At 35.0% G+C, this 19,613-nt stretch overlaps 1 protein-coding gene and 1 long non-coding RNA gene across 5 annotated transcripts in view; one reads left to right on the top strand and one right to left on the bottom strand.

The window, feature by feature from the left end:
• zfh2 (Zn finger homeodomain 2) overlaps positions 1-19,613 on the bottom strand; it is an 84,764-nt gene that overhangs the window by 30,408 nt on the left and 34,743 nt on the right. For all 4 annotated transcript variants that reach the window (XR_006412531.2, XM_070218051.1, XM_044395418.2 and 1 more), the window contains one exon: positions 5,312-5,361. The gene's annotated coding sequence lies outside the window, so the exon portion shown is untranslated. The remainder of the gene's footprint in view (positions 1-5,311; positions 5,362-19,613) is intronic.
• Positions 4,561-8,548, top strand: LOC138913733 (uncharacterized). Its single transcript, XR_011419552.1, has 3 exons — positions 4,561-4,742; positions 4,890-5,103; positions 8,129-8,548. It is a non-coding gene; the product is annotated as an uncharacterized lncRNA (long non-coding RNA).

The raw sequence follows: 19,613 nt of genomic DNA, 5'->3' as shown, positions 1-19,613 counted from the left end.
AGTTGTCAAAAATCAAATCTCCTACTTCCTACAAAGTTACAATGAATTTTCTTTTATTTGTTTGAATATTCCTGTGAGAGCCTTAAGATATAGTGGTCCGATCCGGCTCGCTCCGACATATGTACTACCTGCAATAGAAAGAAGATTTTCGGGGAATTTTCATCGCGATAGCTTTAAAACTGAGAGACTAGTTCGCATAGAAACGGACAGACGGACAGATGGACAGAAGGACAGACGGACATGGCTAGATAGACTCGGCTATTGGTGCTGATCAAGAATATATATACTTTATGTGGTCGGAAACGTCTCCTTCACTGCTTTGCAAACATCTGACTGAAATTATAATACCCTCTGCAAGGGTATAAAAAGTTCATACAAAAACAAAACAAAAACAAGAGAGAACGCTATAGTCGGGTGCCCCGACTATCAGATACTCGTTACTCAGCTAAAGGGACTTTGATCCGCCGTAACTTTTTAACGAATGGTCCGATTTAAAAAATTTCTTCTACATTTCGATAGGTATTCATAAACACAATAAAACTGCATTTTTAGTTTTCCGAAATATTGAAATTTCTAAAATCGTATATAAGCGATTGTGGGCGTTAGAGGGGGCGTGGCACCCTTTTGAAACAAACTTGCGCTGCGTAGGAACTCCTAGAATCTGCATGCAAAATGTCAATCTTCTAGCTTTTATAGTTTCCGAGATCTCAGCGTTCATACAGACAGACAGACGGACAGACAGACGGACAGACGGACAGACGGACAGACGGACATGGCTAGATCGACTCGGCTAGTGATCCTGATCAAGAATATATATAGTTTATAGGGTCGGAAACGCTTCCTTCTACCTGTTACATACTTTTGCACGAATCTAATATACCCTTTTACTCTACGAGTAACGGGTATAATAAACGAGATTAGTGGACTTGCTCTTCCTGGGTTTCTGTGCGCCTGATAAAGATTTCTTTATTTTAAAAGTTAAGTGGTTAATTTATTATTAATAAATGTTGTATTTTAATTTTTGTTGTTGACATTTAATTTATTTATTATTTGAAGTACGTATAAACATTAGAAATAATATTTTATTAAAACTTGCGATTTACGACGTCCTCTCGCGGGCTCGATTGTGTCAAGGGCGGACGGCATAACATCTAGATCACGGAATCAATTTTTCAAGTACGACCAAACTGGGCACTAGACTTACAAGTGTTTCGGTCCGGGCTCGCCAGGTTCCGGGTTCGCAATTTTAGAACACTTCTGTGACGCATTCATAATTTTACCAAAAAGTTCATGATTTGACCCCGCGGCGTTAGTTTTTCATGAACGAAAAATAGCGAACAGATTGTTCTTAAATCATGAAAAATGTTCCTCCTTTTTTTGTTTTTTTTTTTTTGGGTGTATTCTTGATCATGATCACTAGGCAAATCAACGTTCCTGTTTTTTTTCGTTTTTTTTTTTTTTGGTGTATTCTTGATCATGATCGCTAGCCGAATAGATTTTGCCATGTCCGTCTGTCTGTCCGTGTGAACGCTGAGATCTCGAAAACTAAAAGATCTATCTCTCTATAATAATCACACATATTCTTGGGCTTTTTACGCAGCAAGACAATATAGCTTGTCTATAGTGACGTTACTGACCATCCAGGCTTCCTAACCTTAATGTCCAACAGACGCACATGGATAGATCGAATTGGCTTTTTACTCTACAACTGACAGGTGTGTACATCTATAGATATAATAAAAACAGTAACCAATATTTCTGATCTGATTTTGAAATTGTCATGTAATGTAAATGTAAGTTATGTAAATTTGAAAACGATCGAATTGTGATGATTAGACATCGGATTTTAGGTGAAATCGTTTTTTTTAAATACGATTTAAAGCCACATTTGATTAGTTACAAATTTTATTTATTAAGTTATAATTAGATTTAGGCCAAACTTCATTGAGGTTTTTGTAAAAAAATTTTAACCAATCAAATGTGGCTTTAAATCATATTTAAAAAAATCGATTTCATCTAAAATCCGATGTCTAGTGATGATTTAGGTACAACAAATCAAACAATACTTTACTGTACCTTGCTTCTGTCTCACTATGAATTCGATGTGCGTTTTTCCTCCGCCCATGGACTATTTTGTCGAGTTATTATGTTGCCTTATTATCATCCCTAGCCAACCGTCTTAAAAACTCCTACATAGATATATACGTACATATGTTTATACGTAAATAGGCTAGTTTTCTTTAGTGCACAGTTTATTTTAGGCACCTATTAACGACTACATACCAGCTTAGGTATAAACATATCAACGATTTCATACCTTGGAAAGCTTTTGCATGCTTAAGCGATTTATTGGTTTGAGTGAGTATGAGTGTAGTGTATCAACAATGGTTGCAGTTCATGCACACTAAAACTCAAATGACATGTGTTAGTGCTGTGTGTACTCGTGTGCAATTGCACGCACACACAATATTTAAGTTGTCATCAGAGCCAGAGTTACCATTAAATAGGTATAATGCAGTTGGGAAAACGCATTTCAGATAATTGTCCAGTCGAGCTGAGCTCGGTAATTACTTGGTTTACATTGTTAGTGTTCTATTTTGCCCTTTGTTGTCATCGTAGTAATTTTTAGTTCTCCGACCAACCGCACGGAATGCCTCATAAGCAATAACCTGTGTTTGAGTACAGCCCTCAACAGAGCTTGAATTTCTTATATTAAAATATTATTTACACATGCGCGAACCTAATAATACGGCTTTTTATTTAAATTGTTTTTTATTTTCGAAAATAAGACAAATTTAAATTTATGGCAAGAAACTGAAAAAACCAGACTGCGGCCAATTCGGTAAGGTGCTCCGTGGCAATACGAAGCCAAAGGTTGCAAAAGAGGTATGGATTGGATAAGGGTGACGGTGAGGGAAGGTACAATCACCAAGTACAATACACAATCGGTATGTCTGTGATTGTGTTCACTTTTTTTTACCGAGAAATCGTCTTTTGTTCTCAGAGATCCAGCATAAAAAGTTGCGAATATAAAACAAAAGTGTCACTTGCCGAGGGTCTGGAGGTACCAGACGATGTCCGAGGTTGAGCTTGCATTGTTATTCCCTTTGTCGTTGGCTTGGTTTGTGTTGATTCGTTTTTAGGAGTATTTATTCATGTATGTGTATATATATGTGGCCATTTGATTCCGCCAGAGCCCCACAATCATTCATTTCGGTAAGATCAATGAATCGATACGATATACCTGGGGAGGCAGAGAATTGCGACAAAAAGAAAACCAGAAGGCAAAGCTAAGCGGTATGAGTTCCCGGGATCGAGACGAGATCACAAAGTTTCAGTTGATGAACTGTTTTCAAAGTTTACGAAAGGAGTACAGAAAAAGGCCAATAAATTTACTTTTTAGCCTTCATTAAAATTGTCGCCGATTGTTTTCGCCGCATGAATATGTTAATTGCAGGCTCCTCATACATACATACATACACGCATACGAAAAAGTCTCCTTTAACAACTGGAGGCGAAATTAGGCCCAAGGGCTTATAGTCGGAGGTGGCACAGAAAGCGTATACTAAGAAATAGTATACTGTTCCCATTTCGTTAGTGCATTTATTTTTTCCAATGTAATACATGGGGAAGAAACCGCTGACTTTACATCTGAATATTACAATATTGGTACATTCCAATAATAAACCATAATAATAATAATTATACCCGTTACTAGAGTAAAGGGGTATATTGTATTCGTGCAAAAGTAAGTAACAGCTTGAAGGACGCGTTTCCGCCCCCATAAAGTATATATATATTCTTGATCAGGGTTACTAGCCGAGTCGATCTAGCCATGTCCGTCTGTCTGTCTGTATGAACGCTGTGATCTCGGAAGCTACAAAAGCTAGAAGGTTAAGATTTTCCACACATATTCTTGGACTTCCTACACAGCGTAAGTTTATTTCAGCTGAGCGCCACGCCCCCTCTAACGCCCACAATCGTCCACTAACGATTTTAAAATGTGTCTGGCGCACACACCTTTAAAGATTTCCGATAAATATAAATTCAATTTTTTTGTGTATATTTATACCTATCGAATTGTAGAAGACATTTTTCAAATCGGACCATTCATTAAAAAGTTATGCGCGATTAAAATTGTATATATCCATCTCCCTCGCACTCCCTTTAGCCGAGTGACGGGTATCACATAGACGGGACATCAACCCGACTATAACGTTCTCTCTTGTTTTTATTATAAACATGCCGAATTAAAGCCAACAGAAAATAGATTTAGGGTATTCCGACCTTAGAAAGTATATTAATTTTTGAGGTGTCCGTTTGCCTGTTCGTCCATTTCAATGCAATCTACCCTATCATTTTTAAGCTATCGGGATAAAAGCTATCGGGATAAAAACCATTTTTAATTTCTTAAAATTCGGACTGCTTCTATTACATTATATTTTGTGACGGAAATATATTTTTACTTTCGCCTTAATATGTATTCGACAATTCTTGGTGTACAAATAACGAATAAAAACCCTAAGCCATAAAGCTCTCAAAACTATCAAGTCAACTCAAAGATCGGGCACCCTGCCTTTCAAGTTCAACAAAATGAGACTGTGTTGAACCAAATGTCGGTTCACAATTTGAATCCATGAATTCATAAATAACAATGACCAGCAGCACACAGGATGAAAACGAGGATTTCCACGGGGATAAGGATTTTGAGTCAAAGACCCAGAAAGGGCTCCGGAGAAGAAGTAAAACAGCAATAATAAAACGAATTTATGCACTGAAAACACACACACACGCGTATATACAATATCAAAAGGGGACAAAAACAAAGATGAAGAAAAATGTATTGTATTTTATTAAAGGAATTGTTTTCTTTGCCTCATTTTTCTCAGAACAAAGTGATGTATGAGCTCCATAGGCCAAACACAATACGGATCTTGTGAGTCTGGACTGGTACGGGAGTCCGAATTGGATTGGGGATTGTGATTCAGGCTGGTTGGAACAGAGAGAAAAGGCGGGACGGTCGAGCTGTTAAGCCGTTAAATCGAGACGACAGTATTTGGGTTTGGGTGAACACTATGTAACTATGTGACCAACAATCTTAAGGTGAGTCTGCAGACCCGCAGCTTAACTGTTGAGCGTAAAAAGAAGGGCCTAATGAAAATGAAACATTCGAATAGCACAACCGAAATATCGTCTTCCAAAAGATATTTTCAAAAGAATAACTTTTAAATTATTGTAAATAGAAATTTAAATAGGGCTTAAAGCGGAATTCTCAATAACCTTATAGATATTTTTTCGCAGTGTAACTTACCAATTTATTGAGTCAATGGCATCACTTCTCCTTAAAAGATTAGGAGCTTTCTGAAAAGAAGAACACAAAGTTATAGTATGCAGATTTTGTGGTACTTTTCAATATAGTTCAAATGTAACGGATAGCCAGTGCGTTAGAATCATAAAAGAAAGCGTGCGGTCAGAATGCGTAAAACGCAGCCATTTAAAAATTACTGGTAACAGGAACTACATATGCACCGAAGTAATGATCAAGTGTAACAATTGCTCATCACCTAGACATCTTCAGCCCATTTATCGCCTTATTCGTGTCTCGGTAAGAAGATTAAAAACCCAACCAAATAAAGAACTTCTTTGTCGAAGCAAAAATGTAGTCCACCCAACCATTACCGAACAGTGTTCTCATCGGGTTGTAATTAATTATTGTGGGCACGTAATTGGCCTTTATAAACTGTCACAAACAATTCCCATCGGAGCAATAAATTCGCAAAATAACGTCGAGCTAGACATCACCTGGCCACTAAGCCGCATATGATCTCATGTTATATGCGCCAGAGTAGGACTTTGGCAGCGTGAAATCTAAAAAGTTCAATGCCCAAAAAATGTCATCGATATATGCATATGTATAAGTGGACATAAGAAATTGGGTACCTTTTACGCACAAAACAAAAAGGTGTTGAACTATTTCAAATTCACATAGCATCACTGAGTTTTCGTTCAATTGGGAAAACATGGGTAGGGTATAGGCAGCGCACGTACTTTGTCAGTGACACCCATCGTGACAAACGTAAATTCCTGTGTTCAAAGCAGTTTCACCACGCTAAAGATCTGCTCACCAACACCAGACACGTACGTATGCAGACTGAACCAACTGTTTGTGCTACATTGGTATATTCTATACCCTATCATCATATTTTGGTATACAAGTATGAACATATTACAATCATGCAGCCAAGCGACTGCTTGAATTTCATTATTTGCTCATAACTTTTAATTAATTGTCCGATTTGAATTATGATTCCAGTCAGAAATTTGCAACGCAGTGAAGGAGACGTTTCCGATATATTCTTGATCAGCATCACTAGAGGGGTCGATCTAGCCATGTCCGTCTGCCTGTCTCTCCTACGCAAACTAGTCTCTCAATTTTGAAGCTATCGGTATGAAACTTTCCCAAAAGTCTTCTATCTATTGCAAGTAGTATATAAGTCGGAACCGGACGGATCTTGGAAATAACATTATTTTGATAATTTATATTTTCGAATTAAATTTTATAAAAATCGGGCGACTATATATATAGGAATGGTCGAAAAATTAAATGGAAATTAATGGAAAAAAAATTACATCTTTTTTGATTTTTATACTCCTTACTCGTAGAGTAAAAGGGTATATTGTTTTCGTGCAAAAGTATGTAACAGGGAGAAGGAAGCCTTTCCGACCCTATAAAGTATATATGTTCTTGATCAGGGTCACTAGCCGTCTGTCCGTCCGTCCGTCTGTCCGTCCGTCTGTTCGTCCGTATGAACGCTGAGATCTCGGAAACTATAAAAGCTAGAAGGTTGAGATTTTCCACACATATTCTTGGGCTTCCTACGCAGCGCAAGTTTATTTCAGCCGAGCGCCATGCCCCCTCTAACGCCCACAACCGCCCACTAACAATTTTAAAATGTGTCTGGCGCCCACACCTTTAAAGATTTCCGGTATATGATATATATCAATCCCCCTCGCACTCCCTTTAGCCGAGTGACGGGTATTAGATAGTCGACACATCAACCCGACTTTCTCTTGTTATTACATTTTTCCTTCACTGGGATAAAGCTTTTCTTTAACATTTCAAAATTTCGAATTAAATTTAACAAAATTCGGACGTCTATATTATATAGCTCCCATAGGAAGGATCAAAAAAATAATGCCAAAATAATACGAAAGTCGCTAAAATTTCGATTGTTTTAACATATAAGCAAGAAAATCTAAATTTAATATTTTTGTAAGTTAATACGAATTATCTGCAAGGGTATATAAGCTTTGGATGGCCGAAGCTAGCTTTCTTATTTGTATTTTTAATTAGTTTTAGCAATAATAGGCAGGTGGACAGGTTAATTTCGGGTAGGCTATTTATTCGTATCATTCATATTTTGTTGTACAATACACATAATTGAATTGAATACAAAAATGTCTAAGTAACTCAATGATGTTCAATCAAGATTTATGAGAATATACATTTAACTATTAAATAAAAGTATATTTTTAAAAATGGTTAAGGAATATCCTAACATTTTAAAATAATTAAGATCAACCCATAATTCAAATTTAATAGCATATATAACTGGTCGCGAGATATATGGCAAAGACATTTATTTACGTAGTGTCAGAATAAGTCTTTGGGAGACTTTTATTTTTTATTTTTATTAATAAAAATCAGATATAACTGTTCTTGTATGACTAAAAAATTAATGTTATATTTAATTGATAATGTAAAAATTAAAGAATAATGAATAATATGTATTTTAAAACGCACTAATAACCGTCAATTTAAATTTAAATTTTAAAAACTAAGAAATAAACGTTTTTGTTAGAAGGCATATATGAGGTGCAAAGAACCAACCATTTTTTTAATGGTTGATTTTTTATTTCAGTTTTTTAAAAGTAACATTTATTTTCTGGCCCTGGTTTATACACTTTAGTACTTCAGAGTTATTAGGCGTTTCCAATGAGCGGTCGAGGAAGTTTACCTTGATTTTATAGACATGCATTTTTGGCAATGTTGTTTACAAATAACCACCGGGCCTTATGTTTTACTCTACTTTAAAGGGTGCGAAACCAATTCTTTTTTTCCTTTCAGACACTTTTGAACGATTACAGCAGAACCGGCTATTGAACGAGAAAAGGGTATACAAATTGACACACACAGTATTTCCTCTAACCTCTAATTACTAATTTAGAGAACTATTATTTCGGCTTTTTTCTTCTTCTCAAGCTTGTGTCGACGATGATTTTGTGATTGCGAGTGATTTAAACCAGTCGAAGATGACTCGAAAGCAATGGAAACAATGGGAGCGGTATAAACGCAGCGGATGTTGTCGAGACGCTTCTTTGCTCATAATTAAAAGTGATTATTACTGAAGGAGATCGGTAATATAAATTGGGGTGGACCTCTTTAATTTCATCAGCAATGTTTGTAAGTGGATTTAAAAAATTTAATAATTTTTGAATAGTTGGTACTTTGCGGATTCTTTTTGTCATTTGTGGCGGTTTTTGCAAATTCAACAACATACTTTTAATAATTTAGCAGCGCAATTTAGGAGGCATTTCCGACACAAAATATATTTATCATTGTTTTCTCTGAGTTATAGTGCTATCCGCTTAAAACTTTCAAAAAAATATTCTTTCTATTTCAAGTACACAGAGAAAATTTTTCAAGAAGAATTTTTCAAAAAAAAATCTCTAAAAAGACTCAATTCCAAGGTATTTTATTGAAAAAATTGGCACTGAAAGTGAGTATTTTTACTTAGAGTGAGTACTTGGTGTTATTTTGAGTAGAAAATTCTCAATTTAAGTGCACCGTTCATGAAAAATTCTCTCTGTGTAGTATCTAACTCGAAGGGACCAATTTAAAAGTAACAAGAGAGAACGTTATAGTCGGGTTGTTGTCCCGACTATCTAATACCCGTCACTCGGCTAAAGGGAGTGCGAGGGAGATGGATATATACCATTTTTTTGATTGCGTATAACTTTTTATTGAATGGTCCGATTTGAAAAATGTTTTCTACATTTCGATAGGTATAAGTATACACAACAAAATTGCATTTATACTACTCGGAAATCTTTAAAGGTGTGGGCGCCAGACACATTTTAAAATTGTTAGTGGGCGATTGTGGGCGTTAGAGGGGGCGTGGCTCTCAGCTGAAATAAACTTGCGCTGCGTAGAAAGCCCAAGAATATATGTGGAAAATCTCAACCTTCTAGCTTTTGTAGTTTCCGAGCTCTCAGCGTTCATACGGACGGACAGACGGACATGGCTATATCGACTCGGCTAGTGACCCTGATCAAGAATATATATACTTTATAGGGTCGGAAACGCTTCCTTCTCCCTGTTACATACTTTTGCACGAATATAATATACCCTTTTACTCTACGATTAACGGCTATAAATATGCCTGAAATCGGGGATTTTATGATTTTTAAAGAGGGCGTTCTTTAAAAAAGATTATTTCATCGATACGTATAAACGCAACAAATGCGATTCACCTTTTCGCCTGGTATTGACTTCTCCGACTTGAACGGATAAGTAGATGGCTATTAATAAACAATACAAATTCTCGTGTACACTTTTACCAAACCCACAATGGGAAAAATTTATTAAAAAAATTTTGATTTTGGAAAAACCTACCCCGTCCTTTACATGGTCATCCCCCTTAAAATATTACAAAGATTTCAGAAACTTGCAACGCAGTAATGGACATTTCCGGACCCATAAAGTATATTTATTCTTGATCAGCATCACTGAACGATTCGATGTTGTCTGTCCGTCCGTTTCTACGCAAAGTAGTTTCTCAGTTTTAAAGTTATAGGGATAAAACTTTCCCAAAAGTCTTCCTTCTATTGCAGGTATTATATAAGTCGGAACGAGCCAAATCGGACCACCAAAAATGTAAAACATGAAACAATAAATTTCGTATTATTTTTCTATGCATTTTTTTATCCTACCTACGGCAGCTTTTCGTTCGATTTTTCTTAAATTTAATTCAAAATTCGGTAATATTAAAAAATAAATACAAAATCACAGAGTAGAATTAAATACAATAAAAACCAACGAAGCTATTATTTGATTCCTATTATTTACGTATTCATTTTTTAATTTTTTTGTCAGCCAAAACCGTTAGTTTTTTGGATGAGTATATGGGTATTTATTCTCAAAACAAAACCGCGTTTACAATTTTGCAAAATCGTTCAAAATGCAGTTCCTAACCCGATTTTAGCGTTTAAGAGTTTTGAGGGTGTTGTTTATTCGGTGCAACTCTGAATTCTTCTCCTTGACTGTGAAAATTGGAATGATGATGGGCCAAAAATCAAAAAATTGATTTTGAGATATTCCAGCGAAAACCAGTTTTACGAACAGCTGATTGCCCAAAATTTACAATAGTTTTTTTTTAGAATTTCTAACGGGATTTTTCAATAATGGAATGAAAAGAGCGATGACGTGCTTCCTTACTTGCAATTTGTCAACGGTGCAGTGAAACGCAGTGAATTAAAAAAATTCTAAAAAAATATAAAGCACAGTTTAACCCAATTCGAATATAATAGATATTGTTCATAACGGTATATACTTGGTTTATACCAGGGATCGCAAGTAAGAATTACTTTTTTAAAAAAAATTGACAAATAAGTCTTATTTTTCAATTTTTATTATAAAAGTTGACAAATAACTCTTATGCTTCAATTTTTATTATAAAAATCAACAAATATTTGTCAACTTTTATAATAAAAATTGAATTGAAATAACTCTTGAACTGTGGGGTACATTGGTTTAAAATTTATATATGTATAATCTACGCTTTAATACCTTTCTGTTGATATGCCATATGTCCCCAAAATATTTTTGATGATGTAAAAAATATTATTATTATAAAAAATATGTTGGGGACATATGGCATATCAACAGAAAGGTATTAAAGCGTAGATTATACATATATACATTTTAAACCAATGTACCCCACAGTTCAAGAGTTATTTCAATTCAATCTTTATTTTATTATAAAAGTTGACAAATAACTCTTATGCTTCAATTTTTATTATAAAAATCAACAAAATTGAAGCATAAGAGTTATTTGTCAACTTTTATAATAAAAATTGAAAAATAAGACTTATTTGTCAATTTTTTTAAAAAAGTAATTCTTACGTGCGATTCCTGGTTTATACAGATACATGTAGGGGAGTGTAGGGTAAGGCGACAAACGATTCGTTTTTTGAATGTAACTTTTCTCTCATCTAACGGAGATGAAACCTACTGCGATTGGCGTATACCATACTTTTTTTGCACTTTTAAAAATTGTAGGGTAATGTGACGAACGATTTGTTTTTAAATGTAACTTTCCCAAAAATCAATATTTATTAAGAGTGTAAAGGCAGAAAGTTGCTTACATCATATTTACAGCATATATCTGTAAAAGTACGGTTCGAAAATCCGTCGGAGTTAAATACCGTAGCATTTGGCGTGAGCCATCCTTTCCAACTGACGGCACTACAAAAAAACTGCAGCATTTAATGTTATCTGGTAATAGTATAGTTTTCTACACAAAATTAACGATAACGATTAAAATTGTTGAATAAAAAAATTTGTTACCATACAATATAAAATGTTCGTCACAATACCCTACAAGGTAATCTTGGAGCAAAAACGGTGTCACTCTCAAACGGCGCAAAATAGAAAAACGACAAGTACCAAAAACTGTTTATAAAGATCTCATTTATATGTGTATATATTTATTTGATTTTATTTTCTTCACTATTTCACTGCTAAAACACAATAAAATTGAATAGGTCTGCTAATTTGCGTACCACCTTTTTAAAAAAACAAGAGAGAACGCTATAGTCAGGTGCCCCGACTATCAGATACCCGTTACTCAGCTAAAGGGAGTGCGAAGGAGATGGAGATAAAAACTTTGATCTGTCGTAACTTTTTAACGAATGGTCCGATTTAAAAAAAATTCTTCTACATTTCGATAGGTATTATTAAACACCATAAAACTGCTACTTTTCCGAAATATTGAAATTCTTAAAATCGTATATAAGCGATTGTGGGCGTTATAGGAGGCCTGGCACCCTTTTGAAACAAACTTGCGCTGCGTAGGAACTCCTAGAATCTGCATGCAAAATGTCAATCTTCTAGCTTTTATAGTTTTATAGTTACAGACGGACAGACGGACATGTCTATATCGACTCAACTAGTGACTCTGATCAAGAATATATATACTTTATAGGGTCGGAAATGCTTCCTTCTAGCTGTTACATACTTTTGCACGAATACAATATACCCTTTTACTCTACGAGTAACGGGTATAAAAATTGAATTTTTGATTGCCCTCTCATGTAAACGCAACCACTGAGAAAATCGTTCCTATGGAAGCTTTAGGATTTTATAATATTTAGCGATAGCACATCTAGAAGTATTTATGGCCGCGGCTCCATACAAACCCGAACACTGTGCGATGGCGGGAAAAAGTAATATAATTAATAAAAATAATGCTTAAGCTCATTGTTTTTGGGCTATTGATCGCTATGAGCGGAAAAGCATTCGCAAACGGGTTACTTATGTGTGGTCCAAATTAAAGTTGTTCTGCGAACAAAAATTTCCATGTAATATTATCCATTTTTCTTTTAATGACATTTGGTCTTGTTTACAATTTTGCAAAATTAATTTTAGATAGGCAGAGGCGTAGTAAGAGAGGGGGCTTCAGGACTTTTGGCTCTCCCCGAGCCAGCAATATGTGTAAGCATACCCGTTGAGTGATATAAAAGCTCAGCTCAGATATGTTTGAAACTGTTTTCATTTGCTGTTTAAAGATCAGAAAAACGAAATTTTACGATATTTTTGCTGAGTTGAAATGAGATGAGCAAGTGCTCTTCAAGCCAGCTGTTATCGGAAGGTGGATGTTTGTTGTTGGTTTTACATTTGTTAAAAATTCTAACCGTTTCACACGGATGGAATCAATGGAAAGAGGCTATTACCCTACGAGTTGTAGTGTGCTACGCTACTAGAACCATTTTCGAATATTTAAAAATCATGCGAGGCGTTTACATTATAGATACATTATAGATTCGAATTTAAAGAAAAGTGACATAAAAAACGAGCGTTACTAGATCGACAGGGTTCCTATGAGAAAAAAAGGAAAACATTTTACTTTTTGTCGCATATGAATAATAGTAAACACACTATAACGGGTATAATCAATAAAAGATTTCACTTTAAGTTCATTAAACAAATCAAGACCACCTTAATAAAAAACATATAATATATATAAGCATCCACTTTAAAAATTCGTGCGTGAATTATAATGTTTGGACTCAAGATGCATGTATGTATGTACCTACAGTTCAAAATGTTCACACAAAAACACATTCACGTATACAAATACATAATTTATCAAGCGCTCTTCCTTCCAAGTTTGTTTGGGTGTGTATGCGATATAAGTTGAAGAAGAGGATGATAATGATTCGCCAATTTAGTAATAATTTCTCTAATAATTATACGGCAACTGTAATTATGGGCACATTAAAATACGAAATTCGTTGAAAATTTTAATTTCAACAAAATAGGGCTTGTCTGTCAGAGTGTTTATCTGCCTTCTGTACGGGTCGTTTCCCGTTTTTTCAGTCGACCGTTGTTAGCAGTCGCGCTCTTCTCGACAGCGTCATTTTCGAATTGTTCTGAATTGCACTAACCCGCTTTCTAGTTCCTAATTTCAACTATAATTAAAAATGTTTACCTGTTTTTTTAAAACAGTGTACATAAAAAAAAATTGGTTCTCGAATTACGAGCTCGTGCAAGGTATTTGCTGCAGGGCTCGGATAAATAAATGTTGTTTCTGCATTTCTTATTATATTTACGGTGGGAGTAACCATATATGTACCTAAGATATTACCTTTACAAAAAGGGGATTTAATTGTCGTTTAGATAACCGTATTTAGTCGGTGTAAATGGTGTACTTTATATTTTAGTTGCAAGGGGTATAAAGTTAGACGAAACCTAATCTAATTAATTTGGAGCACGAGTAATAACCGATTTACCACTTTTATGTACAATCCGATCGGAAGTCATGCAGCGGAGTGTTGGGAGACATTTCAGTCTTTCTTTGGTCAGCCAATGACAAAGCCACTAACATCTACAGCTTTCTCCCCAACTTCTGTGCAGCATCGTTGTTGCCCAATTAAAACTTGACTGTTTGAGGGTGGTTTTGCTCAGAAAAGCGAAATAAACCAGGAAGACTAATTAGTAAGTGTTCTGAAGTTTTATTCGTTGTACAGTAAATGAATAAGAAATAACTGGAATGGTTCAATTTGATGATTGGCTTGTGAAAGAAAGTGTGCAAAATTAGTGTAAAAGATTACTGCAAAAGTATTTAAGGAGCTACATTATAAATAAATAGATTTTGTCAAATTTTTTTCTCATTGCTAGATTTTACTAATTTATTCGCGAATAGCCCAAGGTCTACTATAATTGATACAAAGAACCGAGTTCTTGAATATCCTAACCGATTTTAATATTCGTTCTGTGTCTTAAGGTAATAATGTTAATAATAATAAAAGCCCACACAGAGAAAAAATTTCCAAAAAAAAAGTAGTATAGCTGTGAATTCTTAATTTGTAAGAATTTATGTCATTTCTAAAGGTACTACACACAAAAAAAAATTGTCAAAAAGACCCCTGCCACAAAAAATTGTCAATTTTGTCAAGGATATAGGTGTGTGTCTTTGCTAATTGTGTGTATTTGTTGTTGTGAAAGTAACTATTTACTTAGTAGAATTGACTATTTTTTGTTGTTCGGGACTGATTGACAATTATAACAGTTGATTTTACCAAGTTTTTTGTGTGTAAATACATATATATATATATATATATATATATATACCGCGGAACCTGTAGTTAGGAGCACCCAATATCCTAGAAAACTAGAAATGGTTCGTAGAATTGTTTGGCTGTGTACCTTTGGTATTAAACCAAAACCCCCTTGACGACCTAAAAATGTAGTGACGATCGCAAATTTCACATTCAAAAATATTGTTATCAACTTTTGTGACTAGCGCATTAATAATAAGCTAAAAGCTTGTAGCGTTGTGATGACTTATAAAATAAAATCAAATAAATTAATATTAAAAAAAAAATTATTATTTCCGTTACTCGTAGAGTAAAACGGTATATTGTGTTCGTGCAAAAGTACGTAACAGCTAGAAAGAAGCATTTCCGACCCTATGGAGAATATATATTCTTGATCAGGGTCACTAGCCGAGTTCATCTAGCCTTGTGGGCTCCACCGCTCTTTCCACCTGTAATTTTCCAAATTTTCTTTTTCTTACTTTCACTCCAATTTTTTCCAACCCAATTGACTTCAAAAAGTCGTAGTATCGTAGCAGATTTTCCACTCTGCAAATTTCAATCGTAGCTAGATGGAGCTAGTATTGCATATCTCCATATCTGATAGTTGAAGTATTCGACTATAGCGTTCACGCTATACTTTAGTAAAAGTGTAAATGAGATTTTGTTTTGTTAATAAATACTCAACTTTATGTATAATAATTTACAAATCTGACCATTCATTAAGCCGAGTAAGGGGTATCGAGTAGAGGCCCTCGACTGTGCGTTTTATGCGTACTATGCTTACATTTATCATTTCCCGAAAGCCATTCATTCAATGCGAATTGGAATATTTTGGGGCATTTATTAAGTTTAGCATTCAACAAGCCGAATTACATACATTCACATGCGTGCTTCCTTCCTGAAAGTGATAACCTTAGAAAAGTAACAGGAATACATGAACACAACAACATAAACAACAACAAGGGGAACGGCCGAAACCCTTATTGACCGTAAAGATAAAAGCACCACTAACTCAATGAGGAGTAGGTGCTAAAACACACGCACATGCTCACGCAAACACAAACACAAGCCAAGACAAACACAAGCCAACAAGCAATGGTCAAGTATACGTTCTCATGGATATGTATCTTGACCCACTCACAACTGTCGACTCGGCATTTGCCCTTCACGTGAGTCGTGATGATTGTGTCTCACACTCGGGAGCTTAGGGGAAATGTTAAATTTGCTTTTGATAAACAACAAGATAACTTTAAAATTTAAATTCATTATATTGTACACCTTTTTATTGTTTTATAACAAGTCAGTGAGGAAACCTTTTCTGACTTCATCAAGTCATGTACGTATATATTTTATAAAGTATAAACCATTATCTGGTTCTGAAATAAACTACGTGAATTATATGTAATTTAGAAAGTATCTCCGACTTGCCAACGTTAGAGACTTTAACCAAAAGTATTTCCAAGTACATATAACACCAACAAAATATATTATAAAGGGGAGATACATTCAGATCAACAAATTTGTCGTGTTTTTATGATTTTATTTAATAAACATGGAATTGTACTAGGTTTTTGTGAATTGTCATAAAGTTTAAATCAATAATCCGGTCGCTGAATTGAGCCGATAATAACTGTATTGTTAAGAAAAAATATTTTTAAAACCAGTAGCGATTTTGAAAAATTTTTTTGTTGCATGCTCTTTATATACCAAAATTCCTTTCATTTTTTATTAGAGTGGGGGTGATTTCACCCGTATTACCCCGTGGATCCGCGCATGGAGAACTGTATGTACCTATAAAATTGAAAATAGCCCAAAAACTCTCCAAGTGAAGATATAACGCTTTTTAAAGGTAAAAGTCAGTTTTATTAAATTTTTATTGGCGTAATATTTTAAGATTAGAGATTACTCAATACATAAAAAAATTAAGCGTATTTAATAGTAAATTGTTGTGACAATGGAAATTGGTAATTAACACATAATATATACCTTACTGTAAGAAGTATTTATACTTTATACTTGTCACCCAGAACTTCTATTAGAGGTGTGAAAGAGGTCCTTGGTCAAAATCAGCACTCATTTCAAAGCAACGCCAACAGAGCTGACCTTCGCTTGATCTTCTTCTTTTAGTGTAAAGGCGGGGACTTTCAATCTCGATTATTTGGTGATGTTTTAGTTTACTGTTGTTTCGACATGCTTTTGCCAAATCACCAACATTCTTGTATAAGAACAAGAGAGTACGCTAAAGTCAAGTATTTCTACTATCAGATACCTATTACACAGCTATAGGGAGTGGGGCTGTTTCAATTGTTGCTCTTAACTTTTAAATCGAGTAGCCGATCTAAAAATTGTTTTTCTACATTTCGATAGTTATTAATAAACACAACAAAATGGCATTGAACTTTTAGAAAAATTTGTAAAGTTGTGGCCGCCAGTCCTTTTTAAAGTCCTTTAAGGCGATTGTGGCCGTTAGAGTGGGCGTGTGAATATGTGTGTTTAATCCCAACTTGCTAGCTTTTGTAGTTTCTGGGAACTCTGCGTTCATATGGACAGACAGATGGACATGGCTATATCGACTCGGCTAGTGATCCTGATTAAGAATATATATACTTTATACTTTTGCACGAATAGAATATACCCTTTTACTCTACGATTAAAGGATATAACAATAGAGAACGCTATAGTCAAGTGCCAACATGAAAGCAAGAATTACCGCGACAGCGCCGCCTAGCGGTAATCAGTAATACCACCAGCCATCTAATGGGCTACCTAAAAATAACAAAACGTGAACCATTTTCCTACTTTTAAGGTTATAGTGCACTACACTTTTCTGCCAATAGATACCCCCAAAATTAGGCCATATGTTCATATGTCCAACAAATGCGCACACAAAAAAATTTGCTTGGTAAAATTGACCAACAAAGATAGTTAAGTAACTATTAAAATAGTTACGCGTATTTTGTTTTTGCTTTGGGTTTGTATCTTTGCTAATTGTGTGTATTTTGTTGTTGTGGAATAACTATTTACTTAGTAGATTTGACAATTTTGCTGGTTGGGACCTGTTTGACAATTATTACAGTTGATTTTACCAATTTTTTTTTTGTGTGCAGTGCTATAGAAATCCAGACATGCAGGGCCTTCTCTATGTTTTCTAAAATTGTAGGTAATTTGGTCACTGTTTACTTAAAAAGTACTGTTGCATACTTTTATGTTGAAGATTTTACGATCTCTTATGTGTCTCCAAAATGTGCCCAGAGCTCACAAGCAATATGGAAAATCTCCGCCAATATTGCCATGAAATAAGAAATTAAAAGATTTTTAGGGATCTTTAAGTACTTGTTTATGTTGGGAAACCACTACGTACACAAGACATCACTTAAGAACATTTTTATCAATCCTCAATTTTAAATCTTTTGAAAATAAAATTATTTAAGTTAAGTACCCTCCCTAGCCAAAGCTGCTTGGAAAAGTCTTCTTATATACCTAATCTTATTCCTGGTGAAATTATTAGCCCATTGATGCCTAGTTTGAATCACTGAAGATCTAACTCGCATGAACCTTTCAAAGCGTCATGTCTTAATTTTGTAGACTTTTTTGCTTTTGTGACAAGCATAAATGTACAAGAGTATATAAACATGGGCTTGCTGAAGCGAGCTTCCATTCTTTTGTGCAATAGATGTTCAATGTACAATGCATTGTTGACAAATTTATTTACTTTCTTATGTACTTAATTAAGTATTTTCTAACTAAATTGTTACATTTTTGTTTTGAAAATGTCATTTGCAAATTGCAATATATAAGCAATATTTTCCCAAATTGATTAACTCCGTTAAATCGAAAAAATACAACTGGTCAAGCAACTCATCTGGCAGTGCTGATCAAGAACGTTCGTATGTTTTATTGGGCTTACGATTTTTAGCCCACTGGGATGAAACATCTACTCTTTGCAGTACGAATGGAAAGTTTTGAGGATCAAAAAAATTTGATTGGTAAAATTTATTTATACGGATAAAAAATAGTTACGTGTATTTTGTTTTTGCTTTGGGTGTCTTTGCTAGTTGTGTGTATTTGTTGTTGTGAAAGTAACTATTTAATTGGTAGAATTGACAATTTTTGTAGTTGGGGACCAATTTTATAAAGTTTTTTTTTTGTGTGTATGTAGAACGAAATCAGCTGCGAAATATTTTATTTTAGCCGAAAGCAAATTACATTTTTTAAATAAATCCATATAATAGATTATATGAGTCAGATTATATGGTCAAAAACGGTTATTAGGACTAGTACATTTCTGAAATGAGGACGAGTTCTAGTCTTCTGTCTTTCCCATTTTTCTTCTAGCTCCAAAAACGGGTCGACCAATTAAATTACTCGGAGCGCTGCTGCTGTATGTATGTGGGAATCGTAATTAATGCAGTCGACGAGGGGAGAGCAAGAAGGCAAGATGTGACGCGGGGGTGGAGCTGGGAGGGGGAGGTGGGGGGGGGGGGGGGAGGTTGCGGGAGCACTCAGCGCACATTTAAACGACCAATCAGAAGATGCTATGCGGTAGTCGAAGACCGCAGTGGTGTGCGAAATGCTCAGCTCACACGCCACACATACTCACACACTCTCTGTCTCTGGTCGAGTGCGATTTATATGCCACTTTCTGTGTGAGCAAAAAGTTTTCACCGACTGCAAGAGGGGGAAGGGAGTGGGGATACACACACACGAACATGATAACATGTGCGTATGTGTGC

This window comes from Drosophila takahashii, chromosome 4 (assembly GCF_030179915.1).
Source record: "Drosophila takahashii strain IR98-3 E-12201 chromosome 4, DtakHiC1v2, whole genome shotgun sequence".
In the NCBI taxonomy this organism is placed as follows: Eukaryota; Metazoa; Arthropoda; class Insecta; order Diptera; family Drosophilidae; genus Drosophila; species Drosophila takahashii.
This window is presented reverse-complemented; position numbering and strand designations above follow the sequence as displayed.